Genomic DNA, 22633 nt, shown 5'->3' with positions numbered 1-22633 from the left:
TTTCCGTTGCGTCTTGCAACCTTTTCAATAGTTTTGACTCTTCAACACACGAACTCATATAAAGAATCTTGCAAACCAAATCCTAAAACGAAATATATATGTGCGTGTGTGTGTGTGTGTATGTATATATGTATATATATATATATATATATATACATATATGTGTGTGTGTGTGTGTGTGTGTGTGTGTGTGTGTGTGTGTGTGCGTGTGTGTGTGTGTGTATGTATGTATGCGTGTGTATACCTATATATATACATATACATATGTATATGTATACACATAAATACATACACACATACATACATATATACATACATAAAGAAGGAGAGCGAGCGAGGGAGAGAGAGGGAGGGGGAGTGAATGTCATTTAAAGTTAGGAAGCTTGATGGATGAATATATATTAGATGAACATATGTTATATTTTACTTCTGACTTTCGTAGAATTACTGGCCTTTCACAGCCTTCTTCGTGTATTAATTGTACTATGCAACGAATTATACTTACATATTTTCGTTCATATCACCACTCATCCTTGTACAAAACAATTTTATATTCACAAATTGATTCAAATATAGAGAGCTGGACTCCATGGATATTTGATATGTCACAAACTTGTAATTGATGATTACGTGAACTGATAGATGACTCTATAAGGGGAGATTACTGTAATAGACCTAAGATTATCTGAGTCCATATCCATATCATATGGTTACTTAAAAACTGGTATGGGATTCACCAGTACATTCTCACTAACAACAACGTTTACGTAATATTTACATAAATATTTAATTTTAACCGTTATATAACTGTGAAACACACACACACACACACACACACACATATATATATATAGGCATTTTTGTATATATTTTAATATAATTTTATATATATGTGTGTGAGCGGAGGTACGCGTGAATACCTGTTTGTTTGTATGTGCATTTGCAGGCACACAAATGCTCTCACACATATATATGTCACTGTAACAGAAACAATAATATTTTAAAAAATATTTTATTTAATTTTTTTCTGAATTATATCTATCATCCATAGAATGATTATAAAAGTGTTTAAATATATTTTTCTGCTGCTTTTCTATAGTGCAAGACATAAGACTTATATATGTTAATTTATATCATATATTTATTGTATTGTAAAGAATTGGATTCTAATATCAATAAAAATATATTTTAATACAGAACGTGTCCTTTGCTATTCTTTTATTCTTTTATGTTTCAGTCAATGACAGTGGCTATATTTTCATTTTCTGTGTTGAATAAAGCGTGTAAACTTCCACTCATTGACTGCATGGCCAGCTGAACTTGTGTAAATACACTAATACATAAAAAAATATGCAGTCAAATTTAGTGAAGCAGTTTTCCTGCTCCACAATGGAAGGAAGAGGAATTTTGATTTAACACTATTTACTGTTTATACAATCTAATTTCGCCTGAAGTGGCTATGAAACAGGGACATGAGGAGCATTTAATCCAAGTATAAATTTCAGAGTATTTAATCCATTTAATCCAGGTATAAATTTCATGGTATTACCTGACTAGAACGACACACTATATATTCTCGTCTGATACGAACGAACCGAGACAAGAATTGAAGAAATACACGAAAAATTGTTTTCAATTTGCTTAACGTGTTACGAAACTATACTTCAAGAGGGCCAAAAACCAATGAAAACTCTCAAAAATCCATATTTTACAGAATATTTTCTCCAAGTACCTTAAGGAATAATGCCATAATTTACATGCTAACTACGAAGTAATGAATTCAGAATTTCAGATGTTATTTAACAACATGCAAATTTGGGAAGATAAATAAGCACCAAAGAATCTTATGAAACATACCTAGAACATAATAAAAGTTCAAGTCAAGTACTCAACTTGTTTCTGCAAACAAAATACACAGATACTGCGTAAGCCAATTTCTATATTGAAGGCATAAATGAAATGCGTGGTATAATGAAATACATAAGCAAGGAAGTCACATGGCCGGAGAAGAGGGAGCACGGTTACTCCTTGCCCAATTAGACCGATGCGTGCCCAATAGGTACTACCGCATGTAGGGCACTGGTTGTTTGCTGAAACTGAAGGCGTGGAGTTGCGCATTTCGAATTTCGAATGCGACACATGGGTTATGTGAAGGAAGAAGTAACTCTGACAGTGGTACGTGAAATGCACTTCTATGTTGTTCGACCGCTTTGGGTCTCACATAACACCCAGCTTCCTCTTATCGATACACGAAACTGTTTGCATGCAACAGTGGTCTAACCTCTGGCAAGGCTTCCTTTGTGAGTGTAGCCGAAGAATCCCAAAACTTCTGTGCTAGAGTTTGCCAACTTACGCATGTAAAGAATGGACGCGGTGGACGTTATGGAGGCTATATTGATAGCGCATAAATATATCACAATAAATTTTAAAACATACTTATTTTCATGTCAAATTAATTGCATACCGATAAACACAAACCCACATTTCCACTGATCGAAGTAGAGTAGCTACTCCAATTAGCTGTACATATTTAAAATGATATAATTTTTCATAGAGTCTCGAAAAAATTTCACCGTCGAATTCATCTCGCAAAACAATTCCTATTCAAAGGGACACAACTCTTATCTATCATCCTTCTATTCATTTTCACATGTTTCCTTTTCTCATTTTTTGCTTTTATTTTTTTACTCTCCCTACCTCCTTACTATGTTTCTCCCCTTATTTCTTGCTATTTCTCAGATAACAGCTGCATTACGTTTCCGCTTCAACGCTTACATGATGATATACAAGATGCAATACAAACTCCGGCTGTAATAATGTCAGAAGTATGGCACTTACTGTTGCTCACATTTAATTCTTGTTTATATTGCACAATGTTTCGCTCTCGCTGGAGGGAGTAATTCTTATTAAACCACCTATAACTGATCGGTACAAGATATATATAACCAATTTTGTGTGTGCCGTGGCTTTGTAGTAAGGAGCTGCCTTCCTAATCACAGGGTCCGGATACAGTCTGAATACGTGTCACCTCAGGCAAGTGTGTTTTACTATAGCCTCGGGCGGTCCAAAGCATTGTGAGTGGATTTCATAGACGGAAACTAAAAGAAGCCCGTTGAATATGTGTGTGTGCAAATGCGTGTATGTTTGTGTATGTGTGTGCGTCTGTGTGTTTTTGTGTGTGTGTTTGTCACCCGCATGACCGATCAAGAAGCAGTTTTGGCGTGTTAACATCCCTGCAACATCCTGGTAAGACAAAAGTTACGGTTAGAATCTGTCCTGGTATAAAAGAATATATATATATATATATATATATTGATAAAACGGTAAGATAACAAAAGAAAGAAAGAGACCTCAATATTATGTAAATAGAGGAAATTTATCTATACAATATGTTACATCACTCGGTAGTCAAGATAGGTGTCGATTATAACATACAATGGAAGATTTTGGCCAGATGTAAGCCCTATACTAACGGCAGCGGAAGGTGCGGTTTATGCGACATGGAGAGATGGCTTATCTGGAAAAGCAGCTTAGACCCTACCACATGTCTAAATACAAGGACAGAGCTTTTCGGATCATGCCCACATGTGACTAAATTTCTGTTAAATTTCTGTTACGTTTTTGGTCCCCTAAAGAAAACGGATAGAACATGCTTTCTGTGTTATGTCCCAAGAAGATTTTATATTTTTATATATTTTTATGTATTTTTATATAATTTTTATGACGAAAAATGCGAGCGATGTATAAGTACGCAGGCAAAGCAGAGTTATAACAGAGTAATTTCCCTTCATTTTTAACGGTATTTTTTCATAACGTTTTCAAATAGCCAGATAACCGAAGAGATGGTGTTGTGGATTTCCACTTCGGCATCTGAAACTCAGAGTTTTATCTTGACTACCGAGTAATGTAACATATTGTATATATATATATATATATATATATATATACATATAGGGAAGAATTCACGAAAAAAAAAACCAAAAGACGAAAACCGGATGTATCAGTATAACGCTCGGGAATTGAAAAAGTCTTCAACGTTTCGAGCCAACGCTCCCCCACAGAAAGGAACATAGAAAGAAACAAGGACAGAAACAAACAGACAAAAAATGGAGAGGAAGAAATGTGTAGTGGCTACCGATCTATCATGACGAATGATAGATACACACACACACACACACACACACGCACGCATATATATATATATATATATATACATATATACATATATGTATATAAGTATATATATACATATATATATATATATATATATATATATATATATGTGTGTGTGTGTGTATATATGTATATATGTGTGTGTGTGTGTATCTATCATCGCCACTACACATTTCTTTCTCTCCTTTATATATATATATATATATATATATATAATTTCAACAATTGAGGGTAAAATTAATTAATTATTAATCAATTTCACCAAGTATTCAGTATGTAAAGGGACCATTTAAGGCGAATTCAAAATATTACATTTTATAAAGGGCTTAGTAAAATAAATTACTTTGCCACATACTGAACTCATTAGAAATAGCAGCCAAAAAAATTTTTTTAGCCATTTCTAATACTTAAAGAAAATTTCTCTCAGATAGTGTTTACTCAAAATAACCCACGAAGGTATGGGGGTAAAAACATTAAAACATCACAACTGCAAAGATTATTTGAGAACGTACGTTTCTAGATCAGCCAAATACAATTCGACATTTCTTTCGTCAGCTCAAAATTTCTTAATTCGGATTTGTAAACACTGAAAGTAGGAACATACCCTTTTGGCGACTTTTCACCTCCGAAGATCCGTTCAAAACTAGCAGTGCCAACAAATTCAAAATATGCAAGCGAAGAATTTCTGCCCTCCCTTTCCACCCACGTGGGCTAAACTAGCAAACACCATGTTTTATCGGTGAAAACCGAAGCATTAAACAGAGAGAAATGAATTATATTTTCAACAATTGAGGGTAAAATTAATTAATTATTAATCAATTTCACCAAGTATTCAGTATGTAAAGGGACCATTTAAGGCGAATTCAAAATATTACATTTTATAAAGGGCTTACTAAAATAAATTACTTTGCCACATACTGAACTCATTAGAAATAGCAGCCCAAAAAAAAAAATAATTCATTTCTCTCTGTTTAATGCTTCGGTTTTCACCGATAAAACATGGTGTTTGCTAGTTTAGCCCACGTGGGTGGAAAGGGAGGGCAGAAATTCTTCGCTTGCATATTTTGAATTTGTTGGCACTGCTAGTTTTGAACGGATCTTCGGAGGTGAAAAGTCGCCAAAAGGGTATGTTCCTACTTTCAGTGTTTACAAATCCGAATTAAGAAATTTTGAGCTGACGAAAGAAATGTCGAATTGTATTTGGCTGATCTAGAAACGTACGTTCTCAAATAATCTTTGCACTTGTGATGTTTTAATGTTTTTACCCCCATACCTTCGTGGGTTATTTTGAGTAAACACTATCTGAGAGAAATTTTCTTTAAGTATTAGAAATGGCTAAAAAAATTTTTTTGGGCTGCTATTTCTAATGAGTTCAGTATGTGGCAAAGTAATTTATTTTACTAAGCCCTTTATAAAATGTTATATATATATATATATATATGTATTTAGGTATGTATATTTGTAAGTATGTAGGTATGTATGTTCATGTTTCAGTCATGAGAATGCAGTCATGCTGTGAAACCGCATTCAAGAATTTTTAATTGAGTGAATCAACCCCAATCTGTTTTTTTTAAGCTTGGTAATGTATTCTAATAAACTGTTTCTCCGAAGTGCTAAGTTGGTAAACGTGAACATACCAGCATCGGTTGTCAAGCGGTAGTGAGGACCAAAGAAAAAAAGAAGCGTGCACATACACACACACACAGACACACACAGACACACACACACACACACACACACGCACACACACAGACACGCACTCAGAACTGTATACAAACGTGCGTCTAGATATATATGCGTGCATAATTTATATATTTATATATAAATGAAACTTATTTATAAGTTATATTATTGTCCTTAAGGACAATAATATAACTTTTAAGCTGGATTGGTCCATATTGTCTGTATCCTTTCCTTTTGATAAGGGCAGGAAATTTTGCGGAATTTGTATTTCCGAGCTCTACCATATAATTTTCTCCAAGTTTCATTTAGTTAACACGTTAACAGAAACATCCTATAGGTGTATGCACTGGCAAAAACACACTTTTGATTCATATAAATGATAATTAATATTGATAATTTCTCTGTTTTAGTATTTAATTTCACGTCCCTTTTATGTCTAATCCGTTACATAAAACAATGATACTATATGTCACTGGCGTATGTTCATCCCTTCCTCTCTACCTTTACCTCTCTCTTTCTACTTATCTGTCTCTGTCATACGCTCAATCAAACACACAGACACAAATTTCTCGCTTTACTGCTATATTTATCTGACAACCGGCCCCTACCTATACATGTTTACACACATATACATACATAGACATAAATGCAGCTATATACACACACTCATACACACACATAAGCAATAAAACTTATTAACCAGAGCAAACATCCCCGCATCCATATTCATACAGCATGCATACTGTCCCCTTCTTATTTTCATAAATTCCTCTTCCAAATAATTTTGACGTCATGGCTTTTAACGGTTTTTCAAAATCACTCATTATCACTGTGGTCAATATGTAGCAAGCCATAGAAAAGTTTTTGTCCGTCTTGAGGCTGATTGATTTTCCTTGACTTTCCTGATGAGAAGACGGCATAATGCACCTTATTCCTTCAGAATTAAGAATATGCAGTCTTCGAAACATGTGTTGAAATTAAAGGAATTGTGTTAAAATCCTCGTTCGATTCCATTCTTTTATTCATTTTAAATATTACACAAATTACCACACAAGAACACGGAGTTTCTACCCTTGGCATGTAGCTTCAACCGTGTTTTCTGGCGTGAATTTGCTACCCAGGTATCGGTTAACCGAAATTATCAATACTAGGATAATTCATTCACCTACTTAAATATATATATATATATATATATATATATAAATAATTGAGTAGTTGAATGAATTATCTTATTATGGATAATTCGGTTAACCGATACCTGGGTAGCAAATTCACGTCAGAAAAACACGGTTGAAGCTACATGCCTAGGGCAGAGATGACGTGCTATCGTGTGGAAATTTGTGTGTTTTTTTTTAATACAAATAAATGAAAGAATGGAGTTGAACGACGAATTAACAAAATTCCTTTATTTTATTTTCGATTAAACATATTTTCGATTAAACAGCCTTCGAAACATATGTCGAAAATAAAATAAAGGAATTTTGTTAATTCATCGTTCAACTCCATTCGTTCATTTATTTGTATATATATATATATATATATATATATATATATATATATATATATATGTAAACTTACTTGGAGAACAGAAAAGAAACGAAACGACGCGAGGGCGCTCAGTCATGCAATAAATTAATAAATAAAATATATGCATACATACATACATATATGTACTACCTACATCTACATGTATATATACATGCATATATAAATATATATGTGTGAGTACAGGACACCACAAATAGACGTAGAACTCAACGAGAAACGAAAACGTAAAAAAAACATGGAAACGGACTTTTTTTAACAACGATATATATATATATATATATATATATATATATATATATATATATATATATATATATATATATATATATATATATATATTTATATATATATATATATATATATATATATATATATATATATATATATATATATATATATATATATGTATATATATATATATATATATATATATATATGTATATATATATATGTATGTGTATGTATATATATATATATATATATATATATATATATATAAATGAAGTAGGAATTGTGAGTACGTATGTACTAATGTCACTGTCATTATGTTTAGATCTCCATGCTGATTACACTGACCTAAAAAAGTTGTTTTATGTGGTGAAAAATTTGGGTTTTTTGACGCACAGAATCCGAAAACCACACCGTTTGTTTTTGGTATTTTTTTTTTTCATCGGCCAAGATTTTGGTCTGCTCCGGGAGAAAATTAACTACCTGAAATTCCACGCACCAGTCATTGATAATTGTGGTGCTTAATTTTCTCTACCACTTCTTTCACAACTTCGGTCAATATTTTTCCACTGTGGAGCCAAACACATTTCAAACTTCTTTTCGAACTGTCAATAAATAGGTGCCAATCAGTTGCATCATATTCCGCTAATCCCATCATCCGAAGCAGCCTCTCAATATTTGTGCAATGCAATAACTAATCATTTTCCGTGAAGAACGGAAGAAATTCAGCATTGCCAGTGTGACAGAAGGTGACTTAAGTTCCATCTTTATGTATGTTTATTTTTTTCCGATTTTAATCGAGATGTAAGAACTTCTGCAGATTCCTTTGATAAGTGTAAGTCCCTTACCACGTGACTGAATTCCTTTTGATCAAACAGCTATGAGTCTGATGAGCTAATGCTGAAGTTATCCGGCTTCTTTGTGGATACCTCTGGCTTGGTTGATACTTCCTGGTAACCAAGTACGCGAAGTTTTAAATAAAATATCACAGGTGATAGTATAAATGAATTCCAGTTTTGGCTTCAGCATGCCAAAAAAAAAAAATCTTCCGAATCAGGTAAAAATGTTCTAGAACTAAAAAAAATTAGTAAAACTTTCCAGAAGTCTGTCATTTAAATATATCATTCACCTACGGTAGTAGCTGAATAATATATATTCTTAAGGCCGCAATTTACTCACACGCAGCATCTTTCAGAGCTTGTCGCTAATTCAGTTCTTAACCAAATTGAAAACTATTAGCAGTTTTGAAGAGGGCTGGTCCCTAGCTATATTTTGACATTAAAAAATTGATATGAACCAGTAGAAAAAGGTTTACATCAAAATTTGGAGCAACGTTATAGGAGAGTAAGTAACGCCACCAATCAAGTTTAGATCTAAATAACTTTTTTTTATTTTAAAAGCAAAATATATTTATCTTAGCTTCAATGATAGAAGAAAGCATGAAGAATTTCATAGTTTTGTTCCCATTCAATAAAAATTTGTATCAAAAAAGTTGTATGAAAAAAATATAAGAAAGTCAAAAAATTGGATTTAAGTATAATTAACTTTTTTTTATTTTAAAAACAAACTATATTTTAATTAAGCTTAAATGATAGAGCTCAATTCGAGGAACTTCATGTTATCAATCTCATGCAATGAAGCTTTCAAAGAAATAAGTTATGAGAGTTTGTTTCAGAAATTTGAGGGTGATAATATACTTTTTTATGAATATAGTTCTATAAGGGAACTTTTAATATATGTCACCGACGTCATTGAGGTAAGGATAAAATTATCAACGGCAACGCTAATTGATACATTTGACATATTATTAATTAGCATAAATAATGGAAGAAACATGGATTACATGGGAAAATGCGGGCAAATGAAATAATATATTTAAGTAAAGTTTTTCTTGTTCTGTACTTAACGAGATGTAATAAGTTGTCCCAAACTTTTCAAAATGTAATAACTTGTCCTCTAATTTTCCAGGATTATAATCTTAAGAATATTATTTCCCTCGCTCGCATTTTACCATGTAATATGAGCATGTCTAGATGTGAAAGTATATGCATGAGAAGACATGCATAAAACAAAACATACAAATCTACACGCATACATACATACATACATACATACATACATACATACATACATAGTGGTTGTCTACTCCTTATGCAGAGTTTGACCACCTCTTGTACCTACAACTTAGAACCATCATGGTATATGATGTAACTTTTTAAACCAGACAATGTTTTGAAAAGACACTTACATAGGTTGAATATCTGATTTGGTCCACCAAGAGCCGCAGTTAAGTCGAGAAAAGTTCCGTGCCAAAGGCGGTCGAGCAAGGGTCAGTCGAACCTAAGACGCGAGCGAAAGCTTCCACGAATGGCATCGGATACGTCGTTAGTGCACGCTCACATACATACATACATACATACATACATACATACATACATACATACATACATACATACATACAAAAATAACCTGTTGTTGGTGTTGAGATTCCAAGGAAGGAGACTTGGATCTAGGTTAGAATCCGGTTCGTTCTCTATTGGCAAGAAATCTTAAAATAAAACTGAACAATGACATACATACATAGATACATACATACATACATACATACATACATACATACATACATACATTCAGCCATTCTTACGTACATACATATGTATACAATCAAGAAATATTAATAAAGAAGTGAGAATTTTACGTCTTCAAAATTTATTTATTAAAGAATTTTCTTCATATTACATTTCGACACGTGTTTCTGTTGTGTAAGTGTCTTGGTCTCCTTTGATATGAACATTTTGTGCACCTAGTTGATTTACATTAAATCACATTAATTCCACATTCAAATCTAAAGAGAGACAATCCTATACATCTTTATTCGAGGTGTTTCTCATACGGATGGGTGAAGCGAAATGAAGATTCATACATTAGATATGAGTCGCTAAAGTGTACTCCTGGCGGGGGAACATAAAAGATCAGTGCAGAGATATTGTAGAGATAGTAGAGAAATAAAACATATCCACAGGTCTTGTTTCATTTAAATTTAGAACGATTGTTTGTTAGATATTAAGGAAACATTAATTTAATATAGTTAGTAGAAAGCATCGTAAATAGTTCAGAATGTATTCAGAAAACTTACCGTTGATATTAAAAATAATATAATATCTTACATATTAAAACTGAAAATGTCTCTGTGTGTGTGTGTATTGGTATGTCCTCGTTTTGCGCCAAAACGGCTCGACCGATTTTTCTTAAACTTCACACGAACATTGCTTATGTGTCTGGGGAGGTTTTAAGTATAAATTGATTTCGAAAAAATGTTCGAGGAAACGGCGGAGGCATAACATTTGCGTGCGGTTGATCGGCAGGCGTAATTATTTTTAAGCTTCCAAGGGAAATAACCCATTCCCTCCTTCGTAATTTATTTGGTAAAAAATGAAACTGAGTATGCTTATTTCTTATTATCTGAACTATATTAGTTATTTTCTTAATTCATCCATTACAACGTAAAGGTAGCATATTCTTCCTCAACGCTCCTGGCGGGACAGGCTAAAGGTTCGTAACTAGACTCATTCTTGCAAAAGTAAGGCTACAAAAGTGCATTGCAATAATTGTAGCAACTTCGGGCATACCTGCTACTCTGCTCCCTGGTGGTAGGACTGCACACTCTACGTTTAAGCTTCCCCTTAACCTCGCAAGTTCACCAACGCCTGTTTGCAACATTTCAAAGACGTCGGACAACGGGTAATTGCTCTCACAATGCCGCCTGATTGTCTGGGATGAATGCACAATGGCTCACAAGGCATTGGATGGAACTTTGCGAGACATAAATGAAAGCCACGAACCGATGGTGTGTGTCACTGTCTTGCTATCTGGGAACTTTAGGCAAACATTGCCAGTGGTTCCGAAAGGCTCAAGGGTGGATGAAGTAATGGCATGTCTTAAGTCTTCACCTCTATGGAGTCATGTTGTTACTTTAAAGTTAAAATCCAACATGAGAGCGCGCCTCCATGAGGACCCATTGTCAGAAGATTTTCGAGGGACATTCTCTTTCTTGGCAATGGTGAAGTTCCAGAAGACAGAAATGATGTTAACATAAGTAACATTTTCACAATAGCCAGTATTATCCAGAGTTTTCAGGACCAGGTCTTTCCAGTCCTAAAAGTCCACAACTGAGATCTAGATTGGCATTGCCAAAGAGCTATTTTGGCCCCTAAAAACGTTGCGGTCAGTGCAATCAACAACAGCCTCTTACTGCGTTTGCCTGGTGACATGACAGTCTATACGTCAGTAGACACCATTCCCAATCAGGATGAAGTAGTTGATTATCCCACTGAATTTTTGAATTCCTTGGAGCCTTCAGGTGTTACCTCCACATATTCTTAGTCTTAAAGTAGGTAGCCCTGTTATGCTGATAAGGAATTTAAATCCACCGACGTTGGGCAACGGTACACCTCTTGTTATAACAAAATTACTTCCCAATATCATTGAAGCAACGATTATGACTGTCTGTGGTAAAGGTCAAGACGTCTTCATACTGCGGATTGCCCTTGTGCCTTCGGCTGCTTACTTACCATTCACATTCCGCAGAGTGCAGTTTCCAATTAGACTCAGTTACGCCATGTCTATTAATAAGTCTCAGGGACAATTTCTGTCTGTTGTTGGACTTTACTTTAGCCGAACCGTGCTCTTCATGCGGTCAACTGTACGTTTGCTGCTCAAGAGAGGGTTTTAGGAACAGTTTACATGCCTTCATCTCCCAGGGGAAAACTAAAAAATGTTGTTTATAAGGAAGATTTGTAGACTTGCCGTACTGGTGCTATATTTCAGTCCTACATTATTGCTGTTATAACTTTTGTTGCTTTATCATTTCATTTGATTGTTGTCGTAATATTACACGTGCGGTTCCCTTAAAGAGTTACTTAGATGTTAGTCTTGCCATAAAGCGTGAAAGGTGCTTAACGGAGTGGGTGTTAATCGCTTTATTAGTTTCTTAGCCTTTTCGAACTAATGCACCCGGACAACGTCGAGTACGCCTGCTACTATGTTATAAAGTAAATGGACAGATTTAAAAGATCGAGACAAAGAGGAAACTAATATTGTTTCTCAAGAGAATTTTGGTTGAATGAAGAAGTTTAATACCAATGCTCTCTGTTGCATTTCTTAGCGCAGTTTGTCAGGAATCGCAGATAGCGGAGCATCCAGATACCTTTGAATACATTTACATCCACTCCCCGTAGCGTTTTCAGTTTCTTTGATGAGATATTGATAATCTGTGGGCTGTTGATCCTTAAGTTATTACAGTATGTAGTCCTGCTATATTTGGCACTATACTTGTATATCGTGTTGTTCCTATTCTAGTGGTAGTTCTTCAAAGTTCTTTAACGTATGGATCACTACATATCTTTCTAGTTCTCTGCCCGAGAAGGTGAATTTTATCGCTTTCAGCCTCTTCCAGTACCTTAGTTATAGCACTGTAACGATCTTCTGGTAGCATAATTTCTAGTGGTGTGGAATAGATCAAACGTCTGACAAGGATTGTTCTTCACAAAACAAGCACAGCTTCCGACTCTCACGGCCTGATATCAAAATCCACCCCAGCAACCTTTAGCACATCGTTGCCATCTCAGTAATGTGTTTGTAGATTTATAGCGAATAGCTCGTAATTTTCAGGCTTTAAATTGCATATTATTTACTTCGGCCTTCTTGTAGACTGGATTAAGTTAATGCCGCGGTTGTCTGGCATGATCAGAATACTTCATTACCTGTAAAACTTTTATATCATTGGCATAGATTGTGAGAAAGTATGTCTGAGTTGTGTTCGATAGAATATCCCTAAGACATTTCCCTATGGGACTCCTTTCAAGATCAGGGAGGGCTGTACTAGTTGCATCCGTCTGACTACAACCTTTAAAAAAAATTTCTTGAGCCACACGACTAATCTCCAAAATATTTCCAATGTCATGTAGTTTCTAACACACCGACCATTCTAAAGTCGAGTTATATAAAATCTATAAGGAGAATATTCCACAATAAAACTAAGGATGTTTCCGTACAAAGTAATTGTAAAGGGAAAGGCTTTACTCTTCAGATAACCGGTGTTGATAAACTATATTCCAGCAACATAAATGAATCGATTTTAATTCTCTTCATATTACAAGTTGTCTAATCAAAATGATTATTTTTCAATTAAATCTATTACTTCTATACACCTAGTCTGCTTAGATTGCATAACTATGCAAAGCTATTTATGTAAATGACTGAATGAACAATTTTATAATACTACTTTAGTAGTTTGTAAGCACTTTTTTTTAATAGTTTGTGAAGGCAGTTTCTAGGTTAGCGCATTAAATCCACGAAGGGCGATAATTTGCTTAAGGGAGGTAACTACTACACTATGCATTGATTTTTCTCCCCTTAGTTTCTATACTTGAAGTTGTCTTTTGCTTTTTTCTGTTTTTTTTTTTTTTTGCATTCTAAATGTTTGTTACATTCTTAAGCAATTATTGATTGAACAGAATTTGATAGTCAGTGGTACTTGTTACACTGAACTATAGAAACTAAGATATGACTTTATTAATGCTATAAGTAAAATTTCAGGAAAACTTAAAATGATATCAAACATTGACCAAATTTCTTTTTCCTCTGGTTTTTTTTTTTTTCTCTCTCATTGAATTTATTTTGACCATTGTTGCCTTATGAATTAAATAAGTTCGCGGCCACTTACTTAGTGTTTACAAGTCGAATAACATCGCCTCTCACTTATTATTCATTATCTAAGCAATTCCATTTTTCTATGTATATTTAACATTTGAGACATTGAAATGCTAAAGGAGGGTCAAATAGGTAATGAGAGAAAAAAATAATAGTCGACGATAATATTTTCTTTATTGTTTCAATAAGTAGGCAAGACCATTCCAGACAAGTGTAAGTTGTGCTGTGCAAAGAAAAAAAATGTTCACACTATGATTTGTCGAACCGTAAGCGAACCAATTTCCAAGTAAATATGCATAAATATGCATAGGCTCAGGTGTGGCTGTGTGGTAAGTAGCTTGCTTACCAACCAAACGGTTCCGGGTTCAGTCCCACTGCGTGGCACCTTGGGCAAGTGTCTTCTACTATAGCCTCGGGCCGACCAAAGCCTTGGGAGTGGATTTGGTAGACGGAAACTGAAAGAAGCCTGTCGTGTATATGTATATATATATATATATATATATATATATATATATATATATATATATATATATATATATATATGTATGTATATATATATGTATATATATATATATATATATATATATATATATATATATATATATATATATATTATGTGTGTGTTTGTGTGTCTGTGTTTGTCTTCCCAACATCGCTCGACAACCGATGCTGGTGTGTTCATGTCCCCGTAACTTAGCGGTTCGGCAATAAGAGACCGATAGAATAAGTACTAGGCCTTACAACGAATACGTCCTGGGGTCGATTTGCTCGACTAAAGGCGGTGCTCCAGCATGGCCGCAGTCAAATGACTGAAACAAGTAAAAGAGTAAAGAGTAAATATATATTTGTCACCAAATAGAAAACACCCTACAATTTGCTCGGGAAACTGTTGTATAGATTTGAGGAAGGAAGGAAGTAGAAAGGAAGGATAAATCAGCTACTAAATCAATGAGTTCTTTCTTGAGCACGGAACGAAATTTCAATTGTTAAATGATTGGTTGGTGTCATATATGTTCACAGCATTTGTTACTAAGTCAAAGCCGATAGGAAGCGTCGATGCTTCCTAGGGCTAAACAGCGGTGGTGTAATTCCCATACGGGACTGTCACGTTATGTTGACAGTATACAACCACTCTATCGCTCCACCACCGCTCATGTCTCTTTGAGACATTTAGAAATTTAATATTTCTAATAAATAATGAACTTATTGTATACAGTGCTCAGATGCAATTCATCAGAAAAGAAAAAGTAACCAAAACTTAATGAACAGTATAAAGAATAAAGAAGTGAACAGTGAATAAGTCTGATTGTACGCTTCTGAACAGTTTCCAGGAGATTGACATGCCGAGCAAGATAGGAGTTCAATGTTATAGAGAATGGGTAATTATCAACGTCATTTTTCAGAAGCATTAGTAGCAAGGTGTGTTTGTTTGTTTGTTTGTTTGTGTGTGTGTGTGTGTGTGTGTGTATATAAGTGTGTGCTCGCGCGCGCGTGTGTGTGTGTTAGTGAGTATTAGTTTAGTAATCTATAGTCGCGCTTGTTGTTCTCGTTTCTTATCTGCAGATCAAATTTTTTCGAGCAAACATGTGACCAAAGATAATCATACAATTACTTTTAGATATGTACTTTGTGTCTAAAAGGAGATTCAACTGCAATTTGTTGTTATCGTCATCGTTGTCATAGTTTTTGTAGTTGATATTACAACTATAATGTATAATGTTTCGCTTCCCTGCAAATACATTTACTAAAAGTAATTTTAGAAGCGTGAGAGAAATTAAATCACTTCCTTTTTTGTTTTGAAGACCGAATGTTTTAATATATTTTGCCTTTGTTGTTACAACGCTTCTTTCTTCCTATATTTACTAAGTCCATTTCACTGTCAACACCAATTAACTACATTTCTCTTTCTCTAATAAAGGGAGGACAAAGCCTGTGCCTCTTTATAACATTTCTCATGGTTGTATACACCATGAGGAAATGAGGGAACAATATTCAAGTCTAGGATTTACAACAGATATATTACTTACTAGTAATTTACACTGAAGCGCAACAAAAAAATCGAGATTTTATCAAATGTCATTTTTATGTTAAATTCTTAAAATTTATTCCAGGGGTGTAAGTGTAAATTTTCCAAGACATGCTGATTTATGGCTGAGATCCAAATTCAGGTAACCTCTCATCTTTCCCTGAAACAAGACACCGAAACGCAGCTGCGTTGAATGCCGTAGGTGGCAGACGCAATCAATTGTCATGGAAACCGATATGCACGCGCATCTCATGGAGGTTATCGGTATAAAAATCAAAATGAACTGCGTTCCAGGCATTCGTAATTTCTGCGTAAAAGAACAATCGTTGGGTGGTTTAATTTGTTGAAGGCTTCTGGCCAGGTACGTCGAACTACTAAAATTGTTACTATTATTGTTAATTTGTTGCATTTTTTCAAAAACACATAGCTTGTTCAGCAAGCTTGAGTTTTTTTTTTTTTTTTTTTTTTTGTATTTTCCCCCATTCGGGATGGAAAGTAGGATGCCGGAGATCAACAACGAGAAGGAACGAGCAGAAAGCTACGCGTCGGTGGCTGGTAAACAGAACAAGACAGTATCACAGTTGAAAATGAGCGAAATTAAAATCCTCCATATTAATGTAAGTGAATGTTTCCATTATACAGAAAGAGAGGGGTCGAAAGTGAAGTTGACTCCCTCGGAGAAATTAACCAAAAATGTGAAAAGAAAAAGAGTAACGTATGGAAGTTTGCGTTTCCTCCGAAAGAAGATTGAAGTGGATCCGGAGGAGGTCATTGAAAAATGTATCGAACCAAGGAAAGATGTCATCTCCTGCTACACCCGTGGTAGGACGTACGGTACCGTGGAGGTAAAATTTGCCACTATAGAGGTGGCAGAGAAGCGCACCACTGTACCAATAAGATCAGAAGAATGGCTGCTCCTTCCAACCTACCTAGGGAAGCGAGTCGCTAGGGTAAGGGTTGGCAGGATTCTGCCAGAGATAGAAGCGGTATGGACTGCAGAAGCCATACTTTCGGGAACAAAAGAAAACCCAATAATTGCGCAGGCAACGCGGTCTCAGCAATTGAATTGCTGGGGTTATGACCTGGAATTAGTTGTCCAGCCCACCCAGACACACTTGAGCGGAATTCCGGAAGTGATTGAGTTACTGGAAAAAATTTGGAGGGGAGACCTCCAACTTCTTATGGCTGTGGCCAGAAGGGGCACATCTTTTTGATGTGCCCCCAAAAGGAACAAGAACCAAAGAATGTCAAGATCCTGACCAAGCTCGAAAACGTGGAGGTGGTGGAAGGGACTCAAGGTGCGACTGAAACGGATTTTCTTGAAGGTCGCCCATAAGAATAGCTGAACAAAGTAAATTTCGCCGCTGCAGATGGTATACTGAGAAAACTCTTAATGTGGGACCCGAAATTTTAAACAAGCATAAATAGGTGTTTCAGAGAGAGGGGCATGAATTGAAAGCCACCCTCCAAAGTGAATGTATAGAAAGCACTACCAAAAAACAATTATGTTCAAAAGTCTAGTAATTAAGGAGAAAAAAACTAGAAATAGCATCGAAAGAAGTGGAGAAATATCTACAGCCTATTTGGTTTGACATTACTTTTGTGACAATAGGCAAGAGATTTGCAACAATCATTGTGCATTTCAAAAGTGAGGAAAAAGCCAGGTAACACCCCATCAAACCCTTAAAAACACCCGATGTAGTGCTGCTACCAACCTACCTAGTAAGGCGCACTTCCAAAATAACGGTGGAAGAAATTTCTCCCGAGAAAAATGTTACCCGGCCTTGTGCAACACTCATCATAGGCTTAGAGGATAAAATATCGATCCTCGAAGCCACAAAAATCGAGCCAGAGGCTCGAAATAGTCATTCAAGCAGCATCTCATCACTAGATTGGAGAGGAGGCCAAGTTACGTGTGATGGTCGAGGGGAGGAGGCCTCGCTGCTTTAAATGTCCCTCCCCTCCCCAAACCTCCGAACCAACGACCACAGCTGATACAAAGGATCCATCCATACAGGAAAACACTACCCCAAAAACCGAAAATAAGGAAACTAAAATACATAGGGCTACTGTAACGCACAAAAAATTAAAAAGGAGAAACACCCAACCCACCCACTCTAGCCCCAGCACCAACAAAAGAAAATCTCCCCCAGCGGACACAAACGATTTTCAAATAGTCCACCCCAACTCCAACACTAACAAAAAGTAGCCAAATCTATCGCTCTCAGTCCTGAAAAGGAACTTCCCCTCCCCTTCTTCCCAACAGCAGCCGAGTTCAACTTAATGGCAATAAATGCGAAGAATTATTTTTTGGCAGTAGAAGTGCAAGATATACCATCTACAGAACCCTATAAAGAACATTACACCATCCTACCAGAGGGGATTCAAATTTATTCCATAGACTGGATAAATTACAATATGTTGTGCTCCCGATTCCCCAACGATATAGGCCCTCTCAGAAAGGACTTTTGTACGTCCATGTACGAGGGCCTAACCAAAGAATCCCCGCAAGACTATACTGAGAAGGGATTATAATCCTTTCTCTAACAAAGGTAAGACATTTTATGGATATACTCACTGTAGGATATTTAAATGTACGTGGCCTGGGGTCAGACTGGAAGCAAGGTCACTTCCTTAATGACATCAGGTTACATACATTGGATGTGATAGCGGCCACGGAAACCAGACTGAGTGGGATGTGAGCCTTTATCCCCACTCCTGAACGGTTACGAGAAATTTATTTCTCCATGCCAACCAGTGGGAGGGAGTGATGTCACAATTCCACTCAGGAAAAATCTGGCTTTCGAGATTAGAACAATTTTTATTGACCGGGAAGGCAAGTTGGTTGTCCTTGGTGTGACGATCACTAGTGGTAAAACATTCAGGCTGGTAGGTATCTACACCTGCTTCAGGACTAGACAGTCTGACTAATTTAGAAGCCAAGAAAATCTAATAAGCTCGTCTCATACTTTAGTATTTTTAGGTGACTCTATCACAATCTGCGATGCATGCGCAGATTGTGTTGACTCGAATCCAAATAGAAAGGGTAACCCATGCTTCACCGCTCTGCTCAGTCGCTTTCAGCTGACAGACCAGTAAAGACTAGAATTTCCGGGCGCTCCAGTGTGGATATGGACGAACAGCAACGGATCTTCTAGATCTTATCTAAATAAGATTATAGTTAGACATAAGGATAAGAATATAGCTAGTTGTCCACAGTTCCACTATGTCAGATACAGCGATCACAAGCTTGTGTCCTGTACGCTTGTCTTAGACAGGATATGTAGACAAGGACTCGGCTACAAGAAACTCAACAGGTCTCTTTTGATCTGTGAGGAGTATAGGAACCGGATTAGTCAGCTAGTGAAGAGGGCTCTGACAGATGCCATTATTAACAATAAATGGTGGCGTGCCCTCAAAAGAGCCATTAAGTCTGAGTCCTATTTAGTAAGGAATTAGCAAATTAGAAGAACAGAGTAGAAAGGGACTTAGTTAAGGCCCTAAAAGGAGCATTGCGGACTGGCAGTGCATCCAAAGTACTGGCCGCGAGATTGACGCTCAACCAACACCACGATACTAAACACGAAGGGTGCATTATCAGAGCTAGGCTTCGTACAATTGGACGAGAGGGATCAACGCTGCGAGAGGGGCTCGTGTCGTAGAAGCCCAACACGGTAATGATACCAAAATAAGGTCTATGACGAACAAACACGGGCAATTGGTAAACGAACCAGAGATGTGCAAGGTTTTTTACGAGCATTTCGGCCAGCTTTTTGGGATGGGCGATGGACCGGAGCGCAAGATGGACCCTACGGATTTCCTCACCGGTTTGCCGCATCTTTCGGTGCAGGAAGCGGAATGCTGTAAAAAGCTGATCACAGCTGCGGACGTAGAGTATGCTTTGTCGGATTGTCGTGGAGAGAGGTTATCAGGATTGGATGGTCTTCCCTACGAATTTTATTACAGCATGCCAGAATTATTTGGGCATTTACATTTTCACCAATTGGCAGTAGAATAGGTTCATGCCCAAACCTTTGATCCGGGGAATGGTGACACTGCTAAGGAAGGACCCAGACAAAGGGGATCTAGTGAATAACTTTCGGCCCATCACTCCGCTGAACGCAGAGTTGAAGATTTTGGCCAAGGTATTAGCAAACACATTGGTGCGGGTCGTGGGTGGAATCGTCAGGGAGGCGCAAACTTGTGCTATCCCCAGCCGGTCCATACACGATATTCTCCATCTTATACGCTATACCTTAGAGCGGGTTAATAAGGTACCTGGCAAGGATGGGGCACTGGTCCATTTAGACCAAGCTAAAGCTTTCGATAGGATCGGTATCTGGTGACGGTTCTCGCGGCAGTCGGGTTGGGCCCGATCTTTCGCAGTTGGATCATAGAGTTTTACAGCAACAATCACTCGATCGATCGGGTGAAACGGTTTCTTTTCAGAACCGTTCTCTATCAAGCGCTCGGTTCGTCAAAGATGTCTGCTCTCCCCACTTCTGTATGTACTGGCTCTCAAGCCCTTTCTGCGGAAGTTGGAGTGTATGAGTGGCTTCCTGCGAAATCTAGGTTGCAGAAGATCAGTGACGGCGTACATGGATGACATCACCATCATTGTATCTAAGGCGAGACACCTACAGTGGGTAGCTGAAGCCGTTAAAAAATACGAGGTGGTGGCAGTAGCAATAATTAACCGGGAAAAGTCGGCCGGCTTGCAGCTCAGCACTTGGAGAGGCAAGTCATTGCCGTCCAAGAGCGTCGTGGGACGTTGGACAGACAGTCCGGTGAACAAGCTAGGGGTCTGGTTTGGGCCAGACCTCCAGTTAAAGAAAACTTGGAGCGAGATCACGAGCAGGATAGCCCATCTAACCCAGATCTGGTCTGGACGATGGCTATCCCTGAAAGGGAGGGCAGAGGTCGCAAATGTGTTTATCGCATCTGTGATCACCTACCGCTTAACCGTCCTGTCTCGTCTCGATTCGTGGCTAAGCAAGTTGGAACGATTGTTCTTCCGCTTCTTGTGGAAGGGCAAAGGACCTTTTGTAAGGCGCTCTATCTGTTGCCAACAACCGCTAAAGGGTGGGCTAGGGATACATTGGCTGATGATGCGCAAGCACGAGCTGAGACTAAGGCATCTTTGGCTTTACCTGGATGGTGAACGGGTGTGGGCTCCGTTCGTCAAACTGTTGCTTCCTATGTTCACTAGTTTTAGTGAACTAGAACCATGGATCAAAAGTAGACCAAAGTTGGGTGCTTGGCAGACCGAGTGTCGTAAGGCACTCCTGCTCCTCTGCCGCACGGACATGGGCGTTGCTGGTAGCATGGGTTTCACCTCGTCATTCTATAGAGGGTTGGTAGATGCCAAGTGTGATGACGCCCTGGGAGAAACCCTAGGCTTTGACGATGGCCAGCCTGTTCCGAAGGACATTCGGGCCGGGACCCTTGGACAACTTCCAGAGGTCCCTAACCTGGCAATGTTGCTAAGGAGCCTTACCAGTCCACGATAACTCGCAAGGCACGGAGCCTTATGCTAACCCGCCTGCCCAAGATGTGGGCGGGAAGTGAAACTGTTCCACACGCATTTGGCAGTGTTCGAGGATTACAGAGCTGTGGGTTTACGTCGAACGACTGCTGTCACGTCTGGGAAGAGTACAGCTGTCGTCCGAGTCAGTTATAAAGATTGTTCTTCCCACTCACTGAACAGAGAAGATAAGGTGTGTTTTCTCGTAGTGGTCTCTATAGCGAAAAAGGCTATATGGAAGACACGAACGAAAGGATTGGTGACAGGTATCTTCATCTCTTTGTTTTCCTTCTACGAAGGAAAATACGGTTAGAGTGGAGGTGTCATCGGATATGTATGGTAAAAGATGGAAGCAAGTGGTATACATGTTGGGAATGAAAGATCCTGCGTGTGTGTATAACGGGTAAATCAAAATGTCCAGTGGAGGAACGTGTCTTGCGGGGTCGTAACTGTCCGCACCACTTCATTGTACTCTTGTATTGTTTGTTTTTCATTCGTCTTATTATCATAAATTTTTAATTCTTCATTTCTATGTATTTGCATACGCTTCCCGACCCCGTGTTCATGTTGTATCGTTCCCTCTATGTTTGGCCCTCGTAGCTTGAATAAAATTAATTCGTAATTTGAATGCTGAGTTTGACGTATTACAAGTTGCTGGTTATATTAATTGGTATTTTAACTGTTGAATTTGCTGTTTTTCCATTTGTCATGTATTTAAAAAAAACACTTGATTTTACTGT

The sequence above is a fragment of the Octopus sinensis genome, linkage group LG1 (assembly GCF_006345805.1).
Source record: "Octopus sinensis linkage group LG1, ASM634580v1, whole genome shotgun sequence".
Classification (NCBI taxonomy): domain Eukaryota; kingdom Metazoa; phylum Mollusca; class Cephalopoda; order Octopoda; family Octopodidae; genus Octopus; species Octopus sinensis.
This window is presented reverse-complemented; position numbering follows the sequence as displayed.